The sequence below is a fragment of the Panthera onca genome, chromosome E1, assembly GCF_046562875.1.
Source record: "Panthera onca isolate mPanOnc1 chromosome E1, mPanOnc1 haplotype 2, whole genome shotgun sequence".
Lineage (NCBI taxonomy): Eukaryota > Metazoa > Chordata > Mammalia > Carnivora > Felidae > Panthera > Panthera onca.
In genome coordinates, this window is record NC_138352.1 from 13,472,811 (window position 1) to 13,500,614 (window position 27,804).

Below are 27,804 nucleotides of genomic sequence, written 5' to 3' on the forward strand. Positions count from 1 at the left end.
TCTGAGTGGAATCCATGGGGCCAGAGGCAGTGGGGGGACAGCTCAGTGCCTGGGCTCACTTTCCTCCCAGCAGTCTTGGGAGATGCAGTAGGTAGGATTTTGTCCCTCTGACCCCCCGAACCCATGCATGTGATCTCATTTGAAAAGAGGGTCTTTGCAGATGTGGTCAAGGGTGAAGATGAGAGGAGGTCCTACTGGAATGGGGTGGCCCCGACCCAACGGCCGGTGTCCTCACCAGACGAGGGAGATTTACAGCACACACGCACAGAGGGCATCACCATGCGAAGGCACAGGGCCAGGCAGGCACAGAGCAGAGGAGACGCCACGTGGTGATGGAGGCAGAGGATGACACGACGGGTTTACCGGCCAGGGAGCGCCAAGCACTGCCGGCGGCCACCAGCATCTGGGGGAGGGGGCGCGGCCCCGCTGACACCTTGACTTCAGACACCCAGCCCCCAGCACTGTGACAGGATCTGTTTCTGCTGTTTTAATCCCCACCCCCAGGCTGTGCTCCCGGGTCAGGGCAGCCCCAGGGCCGCCTCAGGGTTCACCCTCCCGAGGCTGCGGGCTCTGGGGCCACGGGGACCAGGCCCGCTCCCGCGAGAGGGCTGCGGGCTCTCCAGACGACTGCCATCTGGGGAGGAACAGCAGAGCCTGCCTTCCAGCACCAGCACTGAGGCTGCATCTGGAAACTCTTCTCACCTTTAATTGTTTCTAAATGCTCCAACACACTGAGTGACTAATGGGCTCTAATTGGACAGCTCCTGGGGCGGAGGGAGGGCAATGCTCCCACCGGGCGCCTGTCCAGGACCCATCCAGCACCCCCCCCCCCCCCCCCGCCCAAACCAGGGCAGCTCACTCACAGGGCTCCAAAGCCACCAGGAGAAAACACTGTCCTGCTCTTCTGTTGTCTTACAAATGTCTCACCAGTGCCCACAGTAGTAGGTTTATCCTTCAACCAACACAAATGGGGCAAAGAAAAGGAAAGCGGGGAAGCCAAATGCAGGTGGGATGAGACATCCCCGCTGCCCCCAGGTTTGTGAGATCTGTCTGGGACAGACACAGGGGCTCCCAGAGACAGAGCTGCACGAGTTCATTCCATGGATGCTAAGGACAGCCGGGAAGATTCCAGCCACGGCTAAACCATGGAGGAAGGGGAGGGGAGTAGGGGAGGCAGGAGGGAGGGCTCCAGGTCCCCCTCCTCTCCCTTCCTCAAGGGCACATGCCCGGAACCTGTTCCAGAAACGAGGATTAAAGCTGATCTCGACACCCTTCCCAGATCCTCCTTTCCAAAAACATTCAGCCATGAAAGAAAGAGGAACCACGGATGTTCCTAGAAGGATCCATGTCTCCACAGATTGGCTCAAGCTACGGTCTTCGAGAGCAACTGCCGGGTACAGGAGGAAGTCAGGTGCCCCTGCGAGAAGGCGGAAACACCACGGCACCGTTCAGGTGGCCTTACCAGCTCCACCAGCAGCACCAGGACCTCCTCATGCGTGGCAGGAATGTATCAACTCCAAGTGTCAGAAAAACATCCCATTAGCTTCTGGCGTAACTAGATAAAGCCACTCTCTCCCTCTCCCCACCACGGGGGAGACATTTGCCTCGATGCTCTAGAAAGCTCCGTGTGCATTAATATTGCTGATGCGGGCAGCCTCTGCTTCTGCCTGGCCCCCCGAGGATGCCATGTGATGGATTCCAGTTTAACAGCTTTTAAAAACAAGCAGACAAGAGACGGGGCGTGATGGATGGCACAGGAAGCGCGCCCATTCGGGGATGATTTATGGGAAGTTGCATGTTGCAGCTCCGGGGTCCGTCCCCAAGCGGGGGGGACGGCCGGGGTACACAGACGGGTTCTCGTGCTGAAGGGGGGCAACGCCTGACATGCACCAGCTGCACAGTTATGACACGTTCGCCCTCTGCCCCAACACGAGCGCAGCAGCCCCTGCTCTCGGACACACGCCGCCCCCACGTGTGGCCGTGTTTAAAGGAGTTGAAGCGGTACCTCTGGCCGGGCCAAAGCCTTTCTTCTTGAGCAGGAAGCGTGAGCTCTGGCTGGACCGTCTCCGCCCCTGCAGGTTTCAGGGGCAGCCTCTGAGGGGCCAGAGGTCAGGGCAGAGGGCCTTGTTGTGTCTCAGCTTCCAGAACAAGGGCACCCCCCCTCCCCCCCCCCCCCCCCCATCCAAAAGCATCTGGAGGAGGAGGAGCCTGACACAGACAGAGGCCGGGTGGTTGTGGTTCCGAAGGATTCAGAGAACGGCAAGGGGGAGGGGAGAGGGCCGGACACAAGAGCCAAGATGCCCACCGTGAGTTTCTCCAGGTCACGGGTAAGCGGGCTCCCCCCCCCCCCCGTGACCTGAAGCACCGATCTGCCCCAGGCCTCCACCACTGCACACAAGAAAGGAATCTCATTTTGTAGCAGGTTAATTTCCCCCATGTTTTCAATAGGGACTCAGCATTTACTACACAGTAAAACCCAAACTGAATCCACATCGGAAGGATGAGCCTTAAAATGGGATCTAATTCATGGGACGCTTTCCAAGGCAGAAGAGGGGTCCCCTCCCCGCCAGCAAGGACGCCCCTGCAGTGATGGGGAGCTGCGTGCACTACATGGCCCCGCAGCCCCAGGGGATGGACCAGCCCCACGCGCCGCAGCACGGGCTCCTTCGGGTTCAGGCCTGCACTGACCTTGCCCATGACTGACCCCGGCGACCACCGTGGAAGGCGTGCGGGAGCGCCTCACGCCCTCTCCCCCTCACTGGCTTCCCCCAAACCTCCATCCCCCAGCTGGCTCTCCTCCTGCCAGCGGAGGCCAGGGCACGCTCCACCGGGCGTCATGAAATCACGGACGGCGGGGGCCTCTGAGAGGGGGAGGGACTGGGATGCCTGCTGCCTCTCCCGATTTTCCTTCCAGACATCAGAGCTCGACGCACTGGGGGCCCGGGGGTGGGCCTGGCTCCCTCCGGAGGGCCTGTCTGGGTCCCCTCGAGAACAGTGGCTGGCACACCAGACCACCGCTCCGTGGGCCTGGCCTCTCCCTTCGGAGACCCACCAGTCGCCTGAAGTGGACTAAAAGGCAGAACACAGCCCAGCTTCCTCTGCAGGCTTCAAACTACTCGGCACAACAGGGACACGCGAGTCTCCCCTGGTGCTTTCTTTCCCCTTGACCCACCCCCCGCCTCCCCCCTGGGAGGAAGGAGACTCCAAAGCACATCGCCCATTCCACGATGTCAGAGTGTGCCTTGGCATCAACGAGGGGAGACGCAGCTCCAGGCCCAAAGGGACTTGCACAGGCCCCACTGAGCCCCGAGTTTCCCAGACCTGCCAGCCGGGACCAGCCAGTCTGGTGCTTTTGGCTGTGACACCCCCAAGAATTTACCTTTTCACACAAAGCTGGGCCCTGCAATCACCTTCAAGGAAATGCATCTTCTCAGGGGTCACCTGCCCACAGGAGGTCTGCACTCTACTGCTCTTTCCCCGGGGCAGTGCCACGGGCACTTGCTTAGACCCAAGATCCTGAGATTTAGGGGGCGGTGCATGACCCCAGGGTGGCTTGGCCCGCACTGAGGTCAGCCCCAAGCTGTGCGTCCACTATGGGTGGTTTTACGGTAGCACTGAGGGGACCCCCAGTCCCGAAGGATTCTGAAGGTCCATGGGATCGAGACTTTTGGAACGGTCGCATGGCCTGGCTCCCCTGCCCAGCACAGCTGCAGTATATGACTTCCCTTCGCAGGCTTTCTAAGGGGTCCCCGAAGGTCTAGCAGTGATGTGACAGAATCATTTCCGTGTAGAAAGGTGGTCGTTGAAAATTCTCATCTCAAACACATCCCCAGACCCACCCTTCACATCCTGGGTCCGTGGCACAGCCCCCCCCCCCCCGCCCCACCTCCCTGGGACAAGCAGGAACCTCCTTACGGTGGCCTTGCTTCTGCCCTGACCTCCTTCCCCAGCCACTCCCCACACAGAAGGCAACGTCATCTGCACACAACTCGAGTCTGCTGATTCAACCCCTTGCTCAGAGGCCTTCCGTGGCTCCTACCGTCTTTTATTTTCAAATTTCTTAATGTTTACTCATTTTTGAAACAGAGAGAGAGAGATACAGACAGAGCACGAGCAGGGGAGGAGCAGAGAGAGAGGGAGACACAGAATCGGAAGCAGGCTCTAGGCCCTGAGCTGTCAGCACAGAGCCCGACGCGGGGCTCCCACTCACGAACTGCAAGATCATGACCTGAGCTGAAGTCGGACAGCGGTTCCTACCATCTTTAAGACAAAACCCCAAGTCCTTACCCCTGGCCTAAAAGCTTCTGCAGGTAGGCCCTACACCATTGGCCCTATCTCCTCCCACCCCGCTCCCCCCTGGACCCTGGCAGACCAACCTTCTTGCTACTTCTCCAACATGCCTCAGGGCCTTTGCACTTGCCAGGCCCTCTGTCTGAACTGCCCTTCCCAGGGCTCGGCTGGTTCCCTGCCTCACCCCCATCAGCCTCCAGGGCCTGCCCGGACTGCCCTGTGGGAACAGCAGCCTCTACCACCCTCGGTTGCCTCTGACCACCCTTCTTCACAGCCTTATCGCTACCTGACTGAGATGTGCAACTCGTCCCCAGCAGAGGATACACGGCAAGGACTTGGCTTTGTCGCCACCAAGCTGCAGCCTCCACGACAGAGTCAGCGAGTACGGGTCAATGACAGCACACGGACCAGTCGGGACGCCATCAACCCTAGGCAGAAAGAGGGCCCCAAGACACCCCGAGGCAGAGGGGGAGCCCATTTGGATCGTGGGAAGAAAGGCAGCAGTGCGGACCTGGCAAGGCTCCCGCACCTCATGCAGAAGCTGACGGCGTGCACACTAAAGGGGTACTGGAGACACCAGCCTGTGTCCTCGGCTCTTTGCCCAGAATTCCTATGGGCATCGCTTGCTCCGCCCAGAAAAGGGTCAGCACAGAGGCGGACTGCCACGCGGGGCCCAAGTCCCTCCTGCCCGGCCTTGGATGAGCCCCACCCTCCAGTTCTGTGCAGTTTCTTAGTGGGGACCGGGCTGCATTGACCTTCGTGGTGATGTAATAACCCTGGTTATTGTCCCTGGTTCCTGGGAGGTAACCTCTAAAACCTTTGGAACTCCCGAGGGATGGGAACGTCCTCTGTTATGCCCACACCCGACTTCACGCTGACTGGGTGACTCTTGAGTCCTTAGGCAGAGGGACCCTGACTGGAGAGCTGGAGCTTTCACTTCCCCGCTCAGGGGAGAGAGGGACAGGGGACAGAGTCCAGTCTTGGGGCCAATGACATAATAGGACTCCGGTAAAACTCTGGACACTCCCAGCTCAGGCAGCTTTGTGAGGGGAGAGCACGTGGATGTGCCGGGAGGGTGAGCTGTCCTGACCCTGCAGGGTGAGGGCAGACCTGGTCCCATCTACGTGTGTCCCTTACTACGGAAACGCAGCCGTGAGTGTGGCTCTTAAGTTCTGAGAGTCAGTCTAGCAGATTATCAACACGGAGGGTCACGGGAACTTGTAGCCGGTCCATCAGAAGTGGCAAGTGGCCCCCAAGACTTGTGGCTGGCGTCTGAGGTGGGACAGGCCCTGAGCCCGCGGGGCGGTCTTTCGCTAACCCGCTAACCCTGGGGTCGTGGGGTGAGCTCCCGGTACAGCTCAAGTGTCACGGAGCGATCGTCCGGTCCCCTCTGGAGCCAGGTGGGGACACCAGAGCCGCTGGCCGGGCTGCAGGGAAATCTGGGCAGGGGAAGGGCAGACCCGACCTCGGCCTCCACGGCAGTCTGCCCTGAACCCAGACGGTGGACGCTGCGCCCCGCCCACCTTCCTTCCTGGGAGGATAACTCTGCCGCCAGGCTGACGCGTTTCAGGTCACAGACAGCAGGCACTCCTTACCAAGTCAAGCCAGCACATTCCTGGGCATCTGCCCCAACGCTCCCCACGCCGACCCCGAGGCCATCCCGACCCTGAGGCCACGAAAGACGGAGGAAGCAGAAAAGTCCCCAGCCTGCAATCCCCTTGGGTCAATAAGATGTTTCTCAATCACAAACGCAACCTCCTCCCTGAAGGATCGGTGTGGTGGCCGGCGGCGCCTTACCTGGTAGTGGTGGGTGAGGTCTGTTTGGCTGCGGCAGGGAGGTGACCCCCTCCCTGTGGGATTCTTTCTGGAACGTTCTGGGGTGGAAGGCTGCTGGGAAATACGGGCGGGCGGGCGGGCGGGCGGCGTCTCGGCAGGAAAAGTTTCAGGTTCTCAGAGACAGATTCTCAACCTGAAGGAAAAGAAAAGGAAAAGACTTAAATGCCTTTGAAGCAAACATCTTCTTTTTGACATCAAAGGAGCACAGGTGTTAGCAAACAAGAGAAGAGGGCGTGCCACGCGGCAACTGAGGCAACGGGTGGCTGCCTGAGGTCACACCCCAGGGGAACGCGAGGGGAACCTGTCTGAAAACAAAGCGTTGGGACCCCATCGCCAAAGGGCAGCTGGGCTGCCCCTGCTGCTCCATCGGCCCTCCCGCCGTGATGCCCCCTAAGTGATATTTGCCCCCCTGCCCCCCTCGCCCCCCAACGCTGACCCCACCCCGTCCGCTCTCGCCCGTCCCATCGCTTCCTGAGTCACCCACTGCAAACTCCAGGGCCCATCACTGCCATCGTTCCTGAAACTCCCTTGTCCCTCTCTTTTTGAAAGGTGGTGCCACTCTCCCACCGTGTCCCTATGTCATTGGGAGGAAACACCCAGAGCTGCTACAGTGACCTACAAGCCAGGCGAAGCCAGGTTTGGACACCCTGACGCTTACATGAATCGCCGGCCGGGGGTGGGTGGCGGGGGCGGGGGCAGGGCTGCCTCAGACGACAAAGGCAAAAATAACGCTGCAGGGTCTCGCTGGGGCCATGGGTGCATAGCTTCCAGGTAAATCCTGCTCTGCCCACGGGACCCTAGGCATGGCCTGCACCTCCTGCAGTCCCAGGCCTCCTGGCTGCCCCGCGCACAAGAGCGCCTCCCCCTGACCACGCCTGCGCACCCACGTAACTGTGTAACTGCGTGGCTCGCCCCTCCCGGCCTGGGGATGTGCGGTAAGGTGGCCAGCCCCAAGCAGCACACCCTGTCAAAACTGACGGCCATCCCCTTGGCACTCCCTCCTCCTTCGCCCCCTGATCTTCCCCCAGGACTTCACAGCTGCCACCCCACAGATGCACCACCCTGAAATGCAAGCACCCCGAGGGCAAGCACTTGGGACCCCAGTGCCTGGGATGTGCCTGGCACCCGGTCGGAGCTCACTCAGTATGTGTCACGGGGAGGGATGGATGGATGGATGAATGAACGAACGAATGAACGAATGAATGAACGAACGAACCCCCACCCCTTCTTCTCCTCCACGCACACGTTCAGGCTTCTGTACAAGAGTGACCACTGTCTCCCTGAAGCCCGAATTCCCAGGAAACACAAGGGGGCTGGTGGCTGCTGTTTTGGATGGGGGGCACCTGGGCCTCGAAAGTCCTTTCTTGGCTTAATTCACTCCAACCCTGTGTGCGTGCCATCGGCAGGCAAGACAGAAACACCGCTGGGGACATCCTCTCTGGCCAGCCCCGAGGGACCGGCTCTGGGGCAGAGTCCTGAGTCAGGCTGGCCAGGAGGGGCTCCCCCCAGCCCGCCTCAGGGGAGAGACTCCCACTGGCATGTCCCCAGAAACCCCACAACGGAGCTTTAAAAAAGAAAAGACTACCAGTTTGTTTCTCTTCCTAAAATCCAGTCACTTAAAAGGAGAACCACCCACATGCCCAACGGCAGGGCCAAGCTCCCAGAGGGAGGCCCAGGCACCACGTGGCTTTGCAGTGACCGCCCATGCCACGCACGGCACCGGGAGCTGGGCATCGGAGGGAACGGAAAACAGCCCCGAGCTCTGTGAGGCCACTTTTCAGTGGGAAAAGCAAGTGTGTGATCTGTGGTTCTAGGTCAGTGCCAAATGCAGTGACAGAGACGGCTGGGGGCAGGGCCCAGGTAAGAGAGGAGCCAGGTCGACGCAGAGGGCCCCAGGTACAGGAGGCTCCAGGTGGTGACCCAAGCTGGTGGGGCGGAGAAGGCAGGTAGGCAGGCTTGTCTTAGAACCAAATGCTTGATTCTCCGCAGCGGGCACAAAAGGCGAGGGCTGGAGTTCATTCTGCACCAGACCCCCTGGAACAGGAGCAAGGCGGAGATGTGACAGTGCCCCTGGCAGGTAAACCCACGACGGAAAGGTGGAAAGGTGGAAAGGTGACAAGGGACAGGGAGCAAAGACGGGAAGGGGAGAGGGGCAGTACAGGAATCCAGAGAGACCCCAAACCCCTCTGGCTCCACACTGATTGTTACGTACAAATCCTGAAATCTGGGCCACCTTCTCCAGGGTGATGCCTCACCCCCCACCCCCCACTCACATGCTGAGCTGTGCACCCCGTACCCCGACTCCCACCTCGGGAGCCCCGCAGGCCCAGAGAGGAGAGGTTACTTCATGTTGCTGGGCTGTGTGCTTGCTAAGACGGGGGAGCATGGGCTGTGGGCTCACGGAGACTGGACGGGGGTAGGGACGAATAGCCCAGTGAGCAGCCCTACCTCGGCCAGGCCTTGGCCTCACCATTGGTACAACTGCCCTTTGTTTCCTTTTTCCTTTTTTTTTTTTTTTTTAATGTTTATTTTTGAGAGAGAGAGTGTGTGAGCAAGGGAGGGGCAGAGAGAGAGGGAGACACAGAATCCAAAGCAGGCTCCAGGCTGAGCCGTCAGCACGGAACCCGATACAGGGCTCGAACCCACAAACCGCGAGATCACGACCTGAGCCAAAGCCGGACGCTCAACCAGCTGAGCCACCCAGGCGCCCCACTTTGTTTTCTTAAATGGGCCACCGTTTAACAGCTTGTCCCTGATTGCCACTGCACGTTCTCCCCACTCCGCAGAACGAGGCACCATCCATTGCCCACGGTGCAGACGCTGGGGCCCCGGCCCCAGGATTTTCAGGGACACAGGACCCACCCCAGTGCGGTGCCCCAGCTCCCCAGCTGCCAGGGAGAGGGATTGGCCCCACCTCCTTCTTCACAGAACAGATGAAGGTAAGAGACAAAAGGCCAGGCAAGTAAGTTGCCATGAGGTCCCCCAAGGCCCCAAGGCCGGCTCCGGGAAAAGGGAGAAGGAAGGGAGACGAGAAGGCCCGTGGGGCTCACAGCGCACGGCGGCTCTGGCCTGTCCAGCTGAAGCCCAGGGTCAAGGCCACAGCCTGCTGTCCCAAACCCAGCAGGGGAGAGAGCTGCGTCTTCCTCCTCCTCGGAACCACATTCACGAGTGTAGCCTGGGGGCCAGAGGCAGGCAGGGAGCCTCCAACTGCTGACCATCAACGTCAATGTCCTTGTGCCTCCTGCTGTAGGGGGTGGGGGACTCTGAGGCCCCCGACAGTCCAGAACCCCAGGGTCAGGACTCTTCCCCATCCTCTCGACCGACTTCTTCAGGATTCAATCCCCTTGCTTTAGTTGGGGAAGCCCTCGAAATTACTTTGGGGGTGGACAGAGGCTTAAGTTTCCCCGGAAGGCTGGACACAGGTGGTGGGCGCCCCAGAAGGCTATGACACCGGAGAAGGGCCTGGAGCTGGAAAATACCAGGCGTGGTCCTACCAAGGGCAAGGGCAAGGGCAGGGAGCTGGCTGGGAAGGCTCAGTCTCAGGGAAGGTCTGTCCAAACCATTCCCACCCCTCCCCCCACCTCTGCCGCCAATTAAAGTCTCCTGGGCGTCCTGCCAGCCTCCCAGCTCTGCTCCCAAGGGGGCAGGAGGCTGGGGCTGCCTTTGGTGCCCTGGCCCCAAATGGCCTCCTGTTGGGATTCTCGCCGTTAGGGAGAGAAGATGGACAAATGAACAGTGGCTCTTCCGAAAAGCATCTTCTGCAAAAATAAGCCAACACGCAAATAGGCAGCGGCCCCCGCAGGGGTTCCTGCCGGAAGAGACTGTGGATCATAAGGTCCTCTGGCCACCCTGCAGACGCCAGTCCTATGGGTACTGACTGGGCAGTCGGCCCTTCCATTCCTCTCTGAGGGCCCTGTCCTCTGCATACTGCAGGGCTGGACTGTGTCGGTCCAGAAGGGATGGGGAGGGAAGTGGGGGAGGGACTGAAGGGAGAGGGAGAACCTGGCCAAATCATCATCACCACCATCATCCTCACTCACCAACGTCATCACCACCATCACCATCATGGTCTAGACTACACGTGGTCCCGTGAGGACAGACGTTGGTTGGTCTTTCTCACCACCGTGCCGGTAGGTGCCTACCCGGCACGGTGCTGACACTGAGCAGGTGCTTGTTAAACGAACGACGAAAGGAAGGAGGAGCCACATCTACGTGAACCGTGTGCAACGGACGAACCTTTTCTGTAAAATTCCCAAACCGACAAGCGGAAGTAACCATCATCCCTTCGGGTGAGTCAGCAGGATGGTCTCTGACACCCAGAGGTGGGGGTGAGTGGCAACGCCTTCTCTCTCTGCGTGTCAACAGCTGAGCCCACGAGAGACCCCTCACACTTACCGCTTCCCATGCGGAGAGGGGCCCAGCAGGAAAGCATCCATTCTGGCTTGTTTCCCCCATCTCCAAAGAGAGAGACTCGCCTGCACTTGGGGACCTACAGGCAGGCTGGGGACGGCAACAGTCCTTTCCAATCAGGATCATCTGGGGAAGTGGCTTTACGTATGGGATTCGAGATGAGGAACACAGGCGTGTCACTGCCCCTCATTTGACGTCCCCTCCCTGGGCCTGCTGCTGGCACACGGGCCACGTCTGGGCAGACGAGGCCCTGCAAGTTCAGGACATGAACTCAGAGCCACTTCTCACCTGCCTGCGGACAAGGCACAGACTACTCGGCTCTCATACACAGCCCGCAACTTCCCCAGGAGGCTCCAGGGCCCTGGGGCGGGCAGCAGGTTCTCCTCCAGCCCCACCACGTACAAGCTGTGTGACGGGGGACAAGCTGAACATCCCCGATCCTTTCCTCCGCGGACTCGCGTGAACAGCCTCCTACGTCCGAGCCTGCAGGCGCTGTTTTATCTGCTGTAATAAAGATACCAATCGCCCCAGACACGCACCTACATTCTTGTTTCCCGTCCCAGAGAGACTCAGGAAAGGGCAGCTGCAAATCCCAGGGGACTCAGCTTGCCCGCCTCAGAACGGGGCCGTTCTCCCCAACCCACACCTTTGCTGGCTCATTTCATTGCCGGGAAGAACCTTTTGGTCGACCAGTTCCGCCTGGCGGGAAGTAAAGGAAATCGGGAGGAACCGCAAGGATTTGCCAGAGAAACAGCAAACGGGTTGGTGGCTTGGTGGTTCCCAGAGGCAGGGGCGGGGCTGGCCAACAGGTCCCCGCTTCCCACCGCCAGGTGAATCCCACACAGCGCTGCAACCCTGCTCCACAACGCGGTGTCATGTTCGTGAAGGTCGCCGAGAGAGGAGATCTCAAAACTCCCCATCACGAGAAAACAGGCGCGTGAATGTGTGAGGGGATGGGTGTGGCGACCGCGTCGCAACCTGTACGTACAACCAATCATCAAGCTGCACACCTTAAACTCATGCAAAGTTACACATCAGCTGTACTTTGATAAAACGTGGCAAGTTCAAAGCAATGACAAAGGATTTGGTGTTCGTTTAAAACAAAACAAAACAAAACAAAACAAACACCAAAACATCCAGACCCAGCAGAGCCACCTGTCCCACCGACCACGCCGTTCAGTAGGACACGGAGCCTCGCCACGCCCTGGGCACTGCAGCCGGCAGGCCAGGCACTACGTCCTGCCCTCACTTCTCTCCGAAGCCATGACCCCTCGCCAAGCGCCCGTGCCCCCTTCTCCCGGCTTCTGTCCCCGGTCCCTCCCTGGCACCGATCACGGGTGCTGGCACGTGCCTGTGCAATCTCTCACCTCCCCGACCCCCCTCGGTCTCCGCTTCTCCCAGACACAAGCCAACAACCAAGCTCCGAGCTTAACACGAGACTCCCGCCAAGAAAGCAGAATTTGCTGTGTCTTTAGCGGGGAGAACACCACATGGCACTTTGTTCCCATAGTAAAGATTATAGGGGATACAGAATATTCAGAATAAATGAGGCTCCTCCTTCCATTTTCAAGCCAGAAACCAGCTTCGTGCCTGACTCCCCTCATGGCTTGGGAAATCCTGTCTCTGGCCAAAAATAACAATCATCATCATCATCATCATCTGGGTTTTATTATTCTGGCATCTGTGACAATTTTACTGTAGATACACTTCTTCTCCTTCTTCTTTTTAACACCAGTGTGTTTTAATAATAACAGTGCACCTTTAGGTATTGTTGAAATGTTACATTATTCAACATCTCCGACGGGAATGAGGAGGCCCTTATGTAACTCATGTGTCCTCCGGCTCTGTGTTTAAAGCTTGCGAAATAGAGGGGTGTAATTCGGGAAGCAATTTTCCCCAAGGTCGGGGAAAGCAGGAAAGGCTGGGGGCTGTGTGACCCTAGTGACAGCAGGGCTGACACTGGGGGCCCAGAACCCCTGACATGAGGCCAGGCCCCAGACCAGAAGTGTCCCCAAAATGCGACAGAACTCCAGCCCAGCTGCACGGCTGGGTTGTGCAAAAACTGTTGATGACAAGAAGCGGCCCAGGGCACGGTCCGAAGTGTTCTTAGGCGCTCCTGTGCATTTTCCCTGCCTCCCTCACCAAATCGGCCTGGGTGCCTGTGTCTAGGAATCAACGATCGAGCCAGAGACACCTGCTTCAGACACCCAGGGAACTTTAAGGCAGCCGGTTCCTGCGGTCTGGCCCTTCCCCCAAAGCACCATTCCAGCGCTGAAAATCCACTGAGTCCCTCCTGTGATAGAAGCTGGGGACACAGATGAGAACACCTCATGGGCCCATCCCCAAGGGGGTGGCAATGCAGAGGGTGGCGTGACAAGAAATCCCAGCAGAGGTGGGATAAGGGCTCGTGCAGAGACATCAAGCTCCACAGGGCAGATCTCCTGGGTGCAGCTGTAACAGGGCCTGGCACAAAATAGGTGCTCAGTAAACACATCACAGATAAAGCATCAGTGACGGAGGCGAAGGGTATGTGGAAACTTTAGAGAGAGGCACCTCGCTCATCCCGAGTGGGTGTTCTTGCTTCCCGGAGGAGGCGGCCCACCCCAGAGGGAGCCTTAAAGACTGAGGGGCGGATCTGGCGAGCTAGCAGGTAGGGAGTCACGCAAGAGGGGCAGGGAGATGTTTCCCGGGTCCGGGACTGGACGAACGAGAAGATGAGACCAGCCGTGTAAGTCAGAATCCAGATCATGAAGCACCTTGAACACCAAGCCAAGGACTTTCAACGGCCACTTAAAGAATTTTAAGCAGGAAACTATGCAGATTTGTGTCTTAAGAAGCTCTCTCTGGTGCCTGTGTGGACGGGGTAGAAGGCGTAAAAACCAAGGCAGGAGTCTCAATCTGGAGCCTACCGCTGGTGAGCAAATGAGAAACTGAGACTCACATAAGGTGGATGGAGACCAGCGAGGGTGACGGGAAAGACTCGGGGGGCTTCAGCTGGGCTGATGATGGAGTTTGTTATATGGTTACGTGCAGACCCCGAGTTATTCTTGACAGCTTGGCATATATTAACAATTACATAATATGATTTCCCAAGGCTTGTGGGGTTGGGTTCAGATTTGGATGTGTTGTGTTTGAAGGGTCCCTGGGACATCTGGTGGGCGGCGGGGGGGGGGGGGTGGTTGGCAGGTGGGTGCCAGGATGTAGGGCTTAGGAGACAGTCTACCTGCTTTGGGGATTGGGGCACCCGTCTCCAGGATGGCCCCTACGATCCTCACCTCCTGTCCTCTGGCGCAGTCCCCTCCTACCTTGTGCCGGGGGCTGGACACAGCAGCAGAAGTGACGGCCCCCCAGTTCTGAGATCATGTCATAAAGGACATCGTCTGCTCTCATGCTGGTGGAAGCTGACCGGCACGTCGTGGGGACCCTCGAGCGGCCACGTGGAGAGATCCATCCACAGGGCAGGAACTGGGGCCTCCCTCTGACAGCCAGCATGCTGACCAGAACCCCATGAAAGACCCTGAGCTAAAGACCTTAGCTGCTGAGACTCCCAGGCTCCTGAACCCCCCAAAACTGTGGGCTAAGAGGTGACTGCTGTTTGAAGCCACTAAGGTTTGGTATAACCATTAGATCAACAGACACCTGACGCAGGGGTTACAACAAATATCGATGCAGACAGTGGCCAAACCCCAGGGCACGAACAGCAACACCCAGTGAGAGGACAGGCTGGGCGCAGAGGACAGGACTGGTGATGAGGGACACGCTGGGACACCCTGGGAGGCAGGGCTGGGGTAGGGGAGGCCTGTGCAGAGGAATAAGGGGCCCCACAGAGAAGGGAGACAGGCTGCGAAACACCACAGAAACCCCAGGAAGAGAAGGTATCCAGAGTTTCAAAAGTATCCAGCAGGGACCAGATTTCTAAGGGACCCAGTGGTCCCCTGTCCCCCAAGGGAGCCCTTCTCGCTCGCTACTTCCTTGTAGGACCCCGCCCCGCCCCCCCCAGCTCCTCTCAGCCTCAAGTGGAGATCACGTCCCCAGCGAGAGGCCTGACCCGACCGCCCAACCGGACATCGTCCCCACCCGACGTCACTCTTCCCTTGTGGTACTTGCTGTAAACTGTAATTACATTTTAATTTGCTCCTTTACTCAATCACGGTCTTTGAGGGCCGGATACCTGTTCTGTTCACCACCGTAGACCCAGCGCCCGCCATACAAGGTCCTCAAATATTTGCTGGATGAATGAAAAGTGAATGAATAAGTGAACGGAGAGACCAAAACCCTGAGTCTCACCTAGTGGCCCAGGTTACCCGGTGGACACACTATCCCTTCCCACGGCCCCCTCCACAGCCCACAGCCTTGGCTGGGAAGGGAAGCAAAGCTGGGAGAGGGGAGGAAAGAGCAAAGACCCTGAGGGTAACCCAGACGGGCTCTTCCCACCCTTGTCAACAAACGTGGGGAGGCTGTGCCACGCTCTGTGCTGGGCTGGGGGAGACCGAGGGTGCATCTCACACGGGCCCTCGGGTTGAGAGTCTAGTGGGAAAGCAGGCAGCCAGATGGGGCTGTCCCAGGGGTGAGGCCTGGAGACTGATGTCCCCCTACCTTGTGCCCCTACCCAAGAGACCCCAGGCTCCCGCATGAGGGGACCACTCCTGCCAGACAGGCGGTGACAGGCCCCCTTTTGCTCCTCACCTGCAAAGCACTCGGGCCTGGGCAGGAGCAAGGGTGCACACTGCCATGATTTAAACAGTAATTACAATACACTTCACTGGACGCTGTGCAGGGCCGCACAGAGCGCTGTGATCACAGGAAGGGTGGGAGCGGGCTGGGGTGTGACCAGCTTCGAGAAGAAGGAGCAGCAGAGTGGCAGTTTGAAGGAGGGGGCTCAGACCAACTGCCTGGCCAGCTGAGGGCAGGTGGCAAGAGAAAAGGTGGCCCCGGCCTGAAGGCGTCACAAGGCCAACTGAGTCAGTCCTGCCCTGCTGGCGGGCGGGGGGCAGGCGGATTCTCACAAAGACAGCCAGAGGGCAGGGTCTGGAACCCACCAGGGGTCACAGAGCTGGAGGTCGTGATTTTCACCAGCCGGACAGGAGGGCGCAGGGAAAGAACCTAGAGCGGACCCCATAAGCCTCCTCCGTCAGCCCTGGCTGTCTGTCCACAGAGCTTTGCGGTAGAGCACGTCCCCCAAAGTTAACCCCCACACGTGCTTCCCTGGTAACCTTGGCACAGCCCCGTGCCCAGGACAGGGTCTCAGCCCCTCCTCAGCACCTCCCATCCCCTTGCTTCCGCCTCTGTGGCACCTTTACAGGCCAGGCACCCGGCTCACAGACACCCTCCTGGGTAGCACCAGGGAAAGGAAGTCACCACGGTCGAGGTGGGGGTCCAGGACAGGGACTTTCTAGTTGGTTCTCTCTGCTGGCACCGTGAGGCCTTAGGAAGCTACCTAGAAGGTGGTGGCGGGGGGGGGGGGGGGGGAGTGCAGAGAAGAGGGGGCGGGGCACAGGGTGGGGGGGAGGGGCGGGCGGGCTCCCCAGCAGCCTGGGCCCGGCAGATAGCGCAGCGGCCGCACTCAGAAGCTCGTTCGCACTTATCTCCCAGCCGCCAGGTATCTTCGCACGGGAAACATGGCATTCGGTAATAGGATTTTGATGCTGAACAGCCCAAGTTTTCTCCGAGACTGACTTTACGTCACAAATGCAGGGAATCGCGACCTTAATAGGATTCTAACTTTTAGGCAGTGGAGAGAAATGGGGAGGACAGGGTAGAAACTCCTGGATGCCCTCCCTGGGGACACGGGGCCTGGGGGCCGGCAGGGCTGTCCCTTCAGGACACCTGCGGGGCTGGTGGTGGGAGGGGTTCAGGGTGGGCCTTGGTGCCTCTGGGTCAAGACAGCCAGGGCGCCTGCGTGGAGACGCGTTCCTTGGCTCTGTGTTGCAGAAACAGGTCTCTCTGGGGCCTGGGGTCCCAGAACTGACCCTGAGACCTCCATCCGGCTGCACGCACACAGATGCAGTCGGCCAGGCAAGTTTTTCAAATGTTCCCTTCCAAGGCCGCACCTCCCTCCCTGGGCACAGCGCTCACAGCTCCAGCCTGAGCACGGGAGAAGAACTTGAACCAGTAACGTGCTTTAAAAATATATTCTGCAGGGGCGCCTGGGTGGCTCAGTCGGTTAAGCATCCACCTTCAGCTCAGGTCATGACCACGTGGTCTGTGGGTTCGAGCCCCGCGTCGGGCTCCGTGCTGACAGCTCAGAGTTTGGAGTCTGCTTCACATTCTGTGTCTCCCTGTCTCTCTCTGCCCCTCCTCCGCTCATTCTGTCTCTCTCTCTCTCTCAAAAATAAACATTTATATATACACGGCATCAACTGCTGTGGCAACATTTGCGTGGCACAACCATCCCGAGAGAATTCCCCAAGGGCCCCGCTCTGGGAAAATTCTAGCCACCAGGAGAACCCTGTCCTGGTGCTGGTGTGGGCACTGGTCTTCGGCTGTCCCCACCCGCCCTGAGCACAGGAGGCGAACACGAACAGGACGCAGCAAGAGGGATGCGGGGCAGCAACAGTGCACAGAGGGATTTCTTGGCAGGACATGGCATTAAACCCCTGCCCAGGACAAGGTGTCGCACGTCCCTTTCCCTTGGCAACCTGAGGCACAGCGACGTCCACCTCTGAGCTTCCCACCCGTGGTCTCAGGTGCTCAGCGACACTGTCACATGAACACTCGGCATCCATCTGCCCCGTGTGGGTCTGGGTACTCTCGAGAACAGTGCCTGCCATGTGAGATGGGGCCTCTTCCTGGGAGACCTGAGTGCGATCTGCGTGGAAGCAGAGGAATGCGCCAATGACCTTGCGGGCCCTTTTTCTGCCCTGGACCTCTCTCCTGGCTGGTTGTCCCTTTGCTGCCCTCTCTCCACCAGTCTGTTAGCTCAGAGGAGCTGGGTTCTCATGGGTCTGCATTGGTCGAGGCCATCACGAGAGTCCTGGTAAGGCTGGAGCCCAAGCCTTCATTCACCTACCTGTACAGCATCATCCCACTCAGGTACTTTCGCACCCCCTACCAGATCAAGGAACCTTCTGGAGATGTGGGAATGTCCCACATCTCCATGTAGGTGAGGGTTATTTGGGTGCACACGCTTGTCAAAACCGCCTGGACTGTACGAAGAGCCACACATTTCACAATATGTAAACTACTCCCAATTTTTCAATTAAAAAAAAAAAAGCACCTCCTGGGCTGATAATACATCTTGAGTCAAAGCCACTCTCTCAGTCCCTAAGGCTCTGATGGGCCGCAGAGCCTTTCGGTTGGCCAGAGTCAGAGACAGAAGCCCGATCAATACGTCTGGGAAGAGGCAATAATCAGTGTAATGATACTGCATGTGTCCCACGCTCAGGCTGAGACACCTGGCCCAGGGGGTTTCCACCAGCAGTGGGAGGAAGGCGACAGCCGCCAGCGTGCCGCCCAAAGCCTCAGTCAGCTCACTCGCAGGAAGAAGAGAAAGGGAGGAAACGCAACAAGACAGGAAGCGTCTTCATCCCAGATGCCCGACTGGCTGCCTTGCATGAGTGGGGCAGGGACTAGAATCTACGTCGGGCCTCTGCTGGTTAGGATCAGGGAGGAAGGGACACACCACGCAGTGGGTCGGCGGCAGCGAACGCCACGGGGGGGGCGTGCCCGCAGCTGTTGCCCCTCCCCTCCGGAACACATTGGCGACAGCAGAATCTGCCCAAGATCCCCCCAGGGCAAGACCGGCTGCTCCAGAACCGCAGAGGCCCCCCGACTCTCGCTCTGGCAGCAAGTGCGCCCTGGTCTTGGACGGGCCTCCCTGGAAGCAGCAGACGGCGAAGTCAATGTGCAGGAGGGCTCAGAAGGCTCACGGCTGGACTCACTGTTGATGCTGAGGGACAGACGAGAGCAGAGGGAGACAAGCGGGACGGGGAAGCAAGGGCCCTCACGGCCAGCTTCCTCAGTCTTAACTCGCAAGGGGCTCTTCTGCCCACCTCCTGCCCTGTCTTCTGAGTGAGGAACACAGACCAGGGTCTGGCTGATTTGGACCCTGCTGTGGTCTCCAGTCTGCTCTCCCTGAGTGACCCTGGCCATGAAATCTGCCTTCCTGGGACCAGATTTTTCCTTCTGAGGTCCTCTGGGTGGCATTCTTACTACCCAGCAGATGAGTTTTGGCTCACGTAGAGCTCCACGAGGAAGGAAGACCTTCCCGGAAGAAGAATGGCATGGCGAAATGAGAAGCACACATCAGAAAGAAGCTGCGGTCACTGGAGACATCGACTTCATTTGTCTACCCATCCATCTGTCCATCTGCCATCCATCCATTTGTCTGTTCCTCTTCTGTCTATTGATCCGTTCACCCACCAACCTATTCATCCACTCATCCACCCACCCACCCATCATCCATTCAACCATCCACCTACCCATTCATCCATCCATCCATCAACCCACCCACCTACCCACTCATCATCCATCCATCCACCCACCCATCACCCATTCAACCACCCACCCATCCACCTACCCAGTCATCATCCATCCATCCATCCATCCATCCACCCATCCACCCATCCACCTATCCATGCATTCACCCATCCACAAAATAAACCCAGTAAGGGGAGGAGAAGGTCCAGAACAGGAGCAGGGGCCGGGAGGTGGCACTACAAAGACTGAGGGGTGGAGTGTCTTTGAGCCTGGGCTTGGAAGTCACATAAACCTGGATGGAAATCCTGGCTGCCCTGTCACTGTCCCTGAGCAAGTTACTTAACCTTTCCCACCTATTAAGTGGGTAACAACAACTTTCTTATCAGGTTACTATAGAAAACAAATAGGACCATGTACACAGAACACTTCGTTGAGTGACTGGTCCATGGTAAACACTAACTATACAACGGCTTCCATCACGTCTGTCAGCAGGAGCAGATTCAGGCAGCTCTCCTCACCAACCGTGGTGGTGTGCATCAATGAGACTCTAGTCCTCCCTGGCTTCATGCCCTTTGCCACATGACTGCAATTTTTTCCTACTACAGAGACAAAGCCTCTTTTTCACCCTACGTTAATCTGGGCTCAGTCATGTGACTTATTTGGCCAAAGGATGAGGCTGAAGAAATGGTGAGCCATTTCGAAGCTTAGCCCAGAAGAAGACTTGCACGTTTTTACTCATTCTCTTGTGCCTCTGCCATTGCCATGGTTGGGCTCCTGGTCCCAGGGCGGGATGAAGGGCACAGGGAGCAGGGCTGCCCCACTCAACCCAGTCTAGAGCAGAACCACAAAGTCCTTCTGCTGATTCCAATGGACCCACGGGCTTACGAAAAATAAAAGGCAATGGTTGGCGTTTGAAGCAACTGATTTGGGAGTGGCTTGTTATGCAGCAAGAGCAAACTGATACACCCCTTCCTGCTTCAGCTCCCTATCCCCCTTCTCCTTTCTCTGTACCAAAAGGCATCATGTGACTTCTAGTTCTGTTTCCCCTATGAGTCAGAAAAGGAGAGACTTCTGCAGGCAATCCACGTGAATTCCCTGCCTGCAGCCCCTGCTTCCCCATCAGAAACAGGAAGTGACATCACAGCTCACAGCCCAGGAGGAAGATGACCGTCATTCCCACGGAGGGAAGGGCAGCTGTCCTGTCCACATCCTGGCAATGCGGACACCAGTGCTAGGGATCTGCCTCTCTGTACACCCGTCTATCCACCTACTTTTTACATCAAAGGAACGTGGTTTTCAGAATCTCCAGGGCGTGGGCTCTCAGACGGTGGGAAGGATGAGAATTTGTCATGGAAAGTGCCGCTAAGTGGAGATCAGGGCTGGCAGAGCCGCCGCCAGCACATCAGGGACCCCACACACACACTTGCCGTAAATCACTACCCATTCAGTCCTGCTGCCGAGGGGCTCAAAGGTCAATTTTCCCCGGTTATGACAACAAAAACTAAAATTGGGTCAAACCTGAAGGGTATTATCTTCCTCCGAGCGGCTAAATGCACGAGAGTAATGAGGTTGGTTAAGCAACATGCACCGGCCGGCAAGAGGTGCCCTGCAGACAGATTAACCAGTTAAGTGGGTGGGGCTCAGGCTGCTGCCACAGCTGCCCTGGCTGGCGAAGGGTCCTGGGCTCTTCCTCCCACTCGTACCAGGAGCCTCTGGCCACACCTCACAAGGGCATCTGAGGTGCTCCAGCCCTCCTTCCTGCCTGTGGAACCTTCACAGCTTCCGAAGAACAGAGATGTCCAACAACTCCCGGAAACCAGACCCACGGGGGACAGACTACTCTCATCGCCGAGTCCCCTCCCGTGCCGGCTTCAGGTCGAGAGCCAAGAGGATTTAAGAGCTGAGGGGCTGCAGATTCCCCGCAGCTCAGCCCCCTCCCCCCGGTGACATCCCAGCATTTAACTGTTGCAGACACGACGCCCATACCCTGAATTTGCATAACATGCCCTTCTCCTTATAAATTATTGATTTGTATTCCGTGTGCATGACGCGCCCCGCCTGGAACCCATCCTTCAAAGCCTCACTGTCAACAGGCTTCAAATTGGACCCATCATCTCAGGTTATGCAGTATTTATAAACTGACCTGTCCCATCACTCGTAGTTATTCTTAGAAACCTCTCTGCCTCATCTCGAGGGAGGGGGAGAGGGAGACAGGGGGAGATACTTAAAACGAGACGGTTTTCTTCCACGACCGATTTTATCTTCCACTTGTGTGACAGTCATTATTAAAAGAGCGGAGCGGGTCGCGATGGCAAAGCTGTGGACAGGCCAGGGTCACCCGGCCAGGGCGAAGTGGACAGAGCGTGGAGGAGGTCGGAGAATCAGAGCCATGGCCCCATTGTCAGGCCATGTGACCGCTAAGCCTGTCCCAGTGAGCCTGGATGATGAGCCTCAGTGCCTTCATCAGCAAAATGGGACGAAGAAGCCTATCTACAGGATGTGAGAGAACAGCGTGAGATTAGCTACACGAAGGGGCTCTGACAACGTTAAACGATATTCTGACGTTAAACGATATTCTGACGTTAAACGATATTCTGACGTTAAACGATATTCTGACAACACGGATGAACCCTGAGGACATTACGCTCCGCGGAACGAGCCAGACACGGACAGGCACTGTGTGATTCCACTTTTAGGGGGCACCTAGAGTCATCAAATGCACAGACCGAAAGTAGGATGGTGGGCACCAGGGCTGGGGGGAAGGGAGCAGGGAGTTGTTGTTTAATTGGGACAGAGCTTTGCTCTGGGAAGACGAAAAAGTTCCAGAGATGGATACAGACAGTTTGCACATGGTGTGAACGCACCGAGTGCCCCTGAACCATGCACGTAAACACAGTCAAGGGAGTAAATTTTGTGTTCCGTGTATCTTACCACGATAACGTACAACTATTACAAAAATGCAAGGTGACATCACGGTGATTTACCCATGACCCCAATAAGAAAGTAATATTTAAAAAAATTTTTTTAACGTTTATTTATTTTCGAGAGACAGAGACAGAGCGCGAGCAGGGGAGGAGCAGAGAGAGGGGGAGACACAGAATCGGAAGCAGGCTCCAGGCTCTGAGCGGTCGGCGCAGAGCCCAACATGGGGCTCGAACTCACGAACCGCGAGATCATGACCTGAGCCGAAGTCAGACGCTGAACCGACCGAGACGCCCAGGAGCCCCCGATAGCCATATTTAAAAAGAAAAAATTAAACTGCCCGGCTAGCTCAGTCAGTAGCGCATGAAACTCTTAAAAAGAAAAAATTAAAAGGAACAAGCAAAAGTGACTTTCATGATTTTTAAATCCAACACACTATATTCAATATACGATCGTCTCAATACATAACCCATACAAAAGTGATCGCGGAGAGGTTTTACCTTCTTTGTCCTACACTCGGTCTTCAGGATCCCGTGCGGCACATCTCAGCCCAGACCCTCCACGCTTCCAGCCCCAACCCTCCACACTTCCAGCCCCAGCAGCCTGGCGTGGCTACGGAGGCCACATTAGACGGTACCAGTCCACGCCTGCAGGCCCACGGCCGCGAAGATGGGGGTCCTGCTACATTTGCAGTGATCCACCAGGAAAATCGGGGGAGGGGGAGCAGGGAGGGACGCCCTCTCCTGGGAGCCAACCAGCAGGATGTCCCCTGACTGGCTCGCACAAACTCATTCGTAGCCAGCCGCTAGAATGGGAGCTCTCGGAAAGAAGGTGCTGGCCTCAGGGGATCCAGCGGGGGCTCAGCAGGGGCCTCCTGGGGCATGACAGGGACGCAAGACCCTTCACCCAGAGGTAGCACCAGCAGCTCCCTTTGCTCTCCCGACCCCTCACTGCGTACCCGCCTTCGTGGCTCCAGTCGAGGAAAGAGGAGGGGAGGCGTGTGTGGCTGGCCAGGCCCCTCACCTGGAGCTCCTGAGTGCCGTCCCGCGACAGAGCTCCCAGGACTGGGGCCCGCGGGGTAGTGGGAGGGGCTCCCCGGCCTGGACCTCACCTGCAGCTACCCCGTCAGGGGCTGCCTGCATGTGTCACTGCCAGGTCACTAAAGCTTTGATAGCATGACATGTCCCCATTTCAAAACCTGCAGAGGGGGAACAAGAGGAAACCATCCGTAACTGACTCGTTCACAGTCGAGAGAGCGGCCACCAGAGAGGACTCCCACGTCTGCTGTAACTCGCTTGCCTTCGGGGTGGTGGGGTTTGTTAGGACGCCGGACGGGCGACTGCCACAGACGAACCCACGCCGGGTGGCTCGGGACAACCCAAGTCTATTCTCTCGCAGAGGAGGCCAGAGGTCGGAAGGCAGCATCACGGGGCCTGAAATCAAGGTGTGGTGGGGCCCTGCTCCCCCCAGAGGCTCCAGGGAAGAGTCCACAGCCTGCTTCCTCCCCGTTCCGGTGGCTCGGCGGCGCTGCGGGGTTCACGGGGCCACAGGGCGGCCCCCGCCATCACACGGCCTCTCCGCTCCTGTGTGGATCACATCTTCCCCTGCCTCCTCTCATAAGGACACTCGTGACTGTATTTCAGGCCCACCTGAGTAACCGAGGACACTTCCCCCACCTCCAGATCCTTCCCTTCACATCGGCACGGGGCGTCTCTGCCACGTGAGGTCACACTCGCAGGCGCTGGGGAGTAGGGCCTGGCTGCCTCTCGGGCGCCCGCTATTCAGCCAACCACGCCCAAACCATATGTCAGCGTGCACACGCGCGTGGGGGTGGGGTTAGACTCGACCCCATTAGTTGCATTTGATGCATTCCTTCCCTGGTGACAAAGCTGGCCGTCTGCCACAAGGAGACGGTTCTTGGGGAGGTGCCGACGTGCCCAGTATGGGCCAACGCCCGGCGAGCTGAGGCACCCCCAGCCCGGGCATCTGAGAGCAGGGCAGGCGGAGAAGTGCATTTCTACACGGAGAGAGCGGTCCCGAAGCTGTCCCGGAGGGGCAGCCGGGGGTGGGGGAGGGGGTTACACCCGGGCACCACCCAGGGTGCTCTGTTAGCACCCGCCATTAGCTCGTCGCCACGGCCACGAGGGTCTGCAGAAGGCACCGCCCAGGCCCCACGGGTCCCCTTGCCCCTAATGTTTCAGTGCACACCAGCCCAACCCCCACCGCCAGGTCACAACGGCTCACAGGGGGCAGCGGACCGACTCCACGCCAGCCCCCCACCCTGTCCCCCACTCTCATCCCCACCACACTCATGAATGCACATGGCAGGCTTGCTAACATTCCCAGGCTGCGGAAGAAAGAGCGAGAAAACACACACTAAGCTCCCGCAGGCCCTGTGTGGCTAAAGGAATTCTCAGGCGCCTCCACATGAGAGCAGAGGGGGACCCGGAGGGGGTGGCAGGAGGAGGGTGGAGAGCCCTGGGAGGGACCCAAGGTGCCAGAGTCCTGCCCGGCTGGACTGTAGAATCCTCCTGAAGATGCGGAGAAGGCACGGCCCTCTCAGTTGTCGCTTGGCTCCCGGGGCCACTCAATCATGAATCCCGGGAACGTTCTAGGAGCCGCTGCGTGGCCATCTGTCACGGGGAGCTGGGAAGCAGGTGCCCGCTGGGCAGGAAGCTGGCTCAGGTGACCTCCACGTCCCGGCCCATCCTTGGGTTCCAAGTGCTGTCAAACTTCCCAAGCTGGGGGCCACTCAGCCTCACGTCCCAGCGGCGCCCACAGAGCATCTCAGCCAGGAATCAAAGACCTGAGCCCCAGCCAGTAAGAGAAAGGCCATGTTGAGGACAGGGGCACTGAGCCGGACCCTGCCCCTCGCTCTGTCCTGTCTGTTACAGGTTGGGCAGCTGGGTGCAGGGGCGGGGATCCCATCTGCCAGCCCAGCGAATCTTGGCAGAACGAAAGCATCAGGTCACAGAGGAGAAATGGACCAGGAGGGGAGGGCAGAAAAGCATGATGACCATTTCTGATGCTGCCCAGGGAGGCGGGTAACCCTTTCCCCAGGGCCTGGGACATACAAGGGCTGATGTCTCTCGACTTTTCCACTGGCCACATCATCACAGGAGGCCTACAGTGAAGGCTGAGCCTGACTGGCATTCTGGGCTGTCACTGGCTATCAAGCAGCTGCCTGAGAAGCCCCCCCACCCAGGGCATACTAGCATCCCTGGGTGTTTGCTCTCTGCTGGGCACTGGGGCAGGACAGAGCAGAGGAAGCTGGCAGCGGTGGAGGAAAGGGTGGAGCCCAGGCAGAGCCGCGGGAGGTGAATGACCAGGGAGCAGCCGTGGGCTCTGGAGGTGACCTCTCTGCCCTACCCGCTTCTTGTCCCTTCTTGTTTCAAGCCAGCCAGCCCCTTTCTCTCCTACTGCAAACAGACCCCCTTTCTCAAGATGTCCCCCAAAGAAGAAGAGCTGGGGAGACAGACACGTGTCAGAGCTCTGACATGCCCACGCTGCCTGGAGTCTCACATGGGGAAGAGGCAGTGGCCCCTGCCCATCTCGGGGTCCCCTCCCCACAGCACTGGCCTCAGTGGCCTGGGCTCCACGCTCCTGATGCTGGTAGACCTTGACCTTTGGCCATTCCTTGGGGCCACCACGATGGGGTTCTGACCTGGCACATCAGGGCTCCACGGGGCAGGGGGTGTGGGGGGGGGGGGGCAGTACTGGAGCCACCACTGGGGTGTGCAGTCCATCCCAGGAGCAAATTCCAGGGTGAAAGGGACCCTCGGTGGGGTGATCACTTGGTTGGGGCAGGTGGGGAACATTCCTTGCTAGAAGTTTCCGACTTGGGGCCACTTTAGGGGCCCAGGGGCATCCTGAGCCACCCAGTACTGGCCCCAGACCTCCTGTGCCTGCCTTCCCTCTGTCCTTTGGGATGGGAGGGGGCTCCCCTACCTCTGGGTGGGAGGAGAGAGGGGGCTGCTGTGCCTCTGTTGGGAGGGGGCTCCCTTGCCTCTGTTGGGAGGGGGCTCCCTTGCCTCTGTTGGGAGGGGGCTCCCCTGCCTCTGTCAGGAGGGGCTCCTCTGCCTCTGTCGGGAGGGGGCTCCCCTGCCTCTGTTGGGAGGGGCTGCTCTACCTCTGTTGGGAGGGGGCTCCCCTGCCTCTGTCGGGAGGGGCTCCTCTGCCTCTGTCGGGAGGGGGCTCCCCTGCCTCTGTCGGGAGGGGCTGCTCTACCTCTGTTGGGAGGGGGCTCCCCTGCCTCTGTCGGGAGGGGCTGCTCTACCTCTGTTGGGAGGGGGCTCCCCTGCCTCTGTTGGGAGGGGCTGCTCTACCTCTGTTGGGAGGGGGCTCCCCTCCCTCTGTTGCGAGGGGGCTCCCTTGCCTCTGTTGGGAGGGGGCTCCCCTGCCTCTGTCGGGAGGGGCTCCTCTGCCTCTGTTGGGAGGGGCTGCTCTGCCTCTGTTGGGAGGGGGCTCCCCTCCCTCTGTTGGGAGGGGGGAGGGGGCTCCCCTGCCTCTGTCGGGAGGGGATCCTCTGCCTCTGTTGGGAGGGGGCTCCCCTGCCTCTGTTGGGAGGGGCTGCTCTACCTCTGTTGGGAGGGGGCTCCCCTCCCTCTGTTGGGAGGGGGGAGGGGGCTCCCCTGCCTCTGTCGGGAGGGGCTCCTCTGCCTCTGTTGGGAGGGGCTGCTCTGACTCTGTTGGGAGGGGGCTCCCCTCCCTCTGTTGGGAGGGGGGAGGGGGCTCCCCTGCCTCTGTCGGGAGGGGATCCTCTGCCTCTGTTGGGAGGGGGCTCCCCTGCCTCTGTTGGGAGGGGCTGCTCTACCTCTGTTGGGAGGGGGCTCCCCTCCCTCTGTTGGGAGGGGGGAGGGGGCTCCCCTGCCTCTGTCGGGAGGGGCTGCTGTGCCCTTCTAGCCCTCCACCGGCTCCCTTTTTGTTATTCTCCTCAGCTCCCTCCTTCCCTGTCTGTTCCCTGCCCCTCTCCGCAGTAACCCCGCTGCAGCGTTCTGCGTTCTGTTCCGCGGGCCTCACAGCACTGCCCTGGCTCTGCCGAAGCTGACTGGGGTTTTAATGACCGCGCCGGGTGGAGGCGGGCACCCCCACCCTGCCCAGCCAGCCCTCCGTGAGGCCTGCAGCGGCACAGCGGGGGCAGAGCGGCGAGGGGACCCGCCGCGGCAGGGTCTCTGGGCGGTGCCCCCCTCCCCCTCCCTGGGCACCACAGCCTTAAACCTTCCGCAGCGGCCTCAGATCACCGGGCCTCGGCCCACATCCGGGCGCCGCCCTGCCCGCACACCCAAACACCTGGGGCGCTTGCGCCCAGACCGTCCCCAGACCAACCTATGCAGAGTCCCGGGAAGCAGGCGGTGGTTGTAAAGGCGTCTGGCTGATTCTCAGGTGAGGCCTACCAGGCCAGGCGCCGATGGCTGCTCAACCACGGTGCCACAAAGCTGCAGGGGTCGCCTCTGGGGCGAGGGGCAAGGGGTCCCGCGGAAGCCGGGACGCAGAAGAGGGTCAGAGGACGTCCAACCGGCAGCGTAGGGGAGGACAGGGCTCGGCCCCTCTGGTTTCACGCAGGACACACACAAGACCTGCAGAGATGACCTGGGGACAGAGAGGGGCCCCCTAGTCCTTCCTATGCCCTCAACCGGGCCCCAGGCCCCTGTGGACCCTAAAGGGTCACACACAGATTAAGAAGGTGTTCCTATGCACTGCAAGCCTGGCTCCCCGCCCCAACTACCCGCCAGCTTCCTTTACGCTAAGGAGCGTCCTGGCCAAGACAGGCGCCTCACCACCAAGAGGCCTGATGGGGCTCGTCCACACCCCACCACCACCCGGGTCCTCGCTCCAGGCCCCGCAGGACCACCCGAGCCAGAATCTAAGGTTACGGCCAAGAGGGTGGGCAGCTCCAGGCCGAGGCGGGAGGGTCCCAGAGGAAGCAGG

General features: G+C 59.1%; 1 protein-coding gene across 4 annotated transcripts in view; it reads right to left on the minus strand.

Annotated features, from left to right (window-relative positions):
* The window catches only part of RBFOX3 (RNA binding fox-1 homolog 3), a 456,714-nt gene that overhangs the window by 313,709 nt on the left and 115,201 nt on the right, over positions 1 to 27,804 (minus strand). For all 4 annotated transcript variants that reach the window (XM_060645213.3, XM_060645215.3, XM_060645212.3 and 1 more), the window contains exon 2: positions 6,088 to 6,259. The gene's annotated coding sequence lies outside the window, so the exon portion shown is untranslated. The remainder of the gene's footprint in view (positions 1 to 6,087; positions 6,260 to 27,804) is intronic.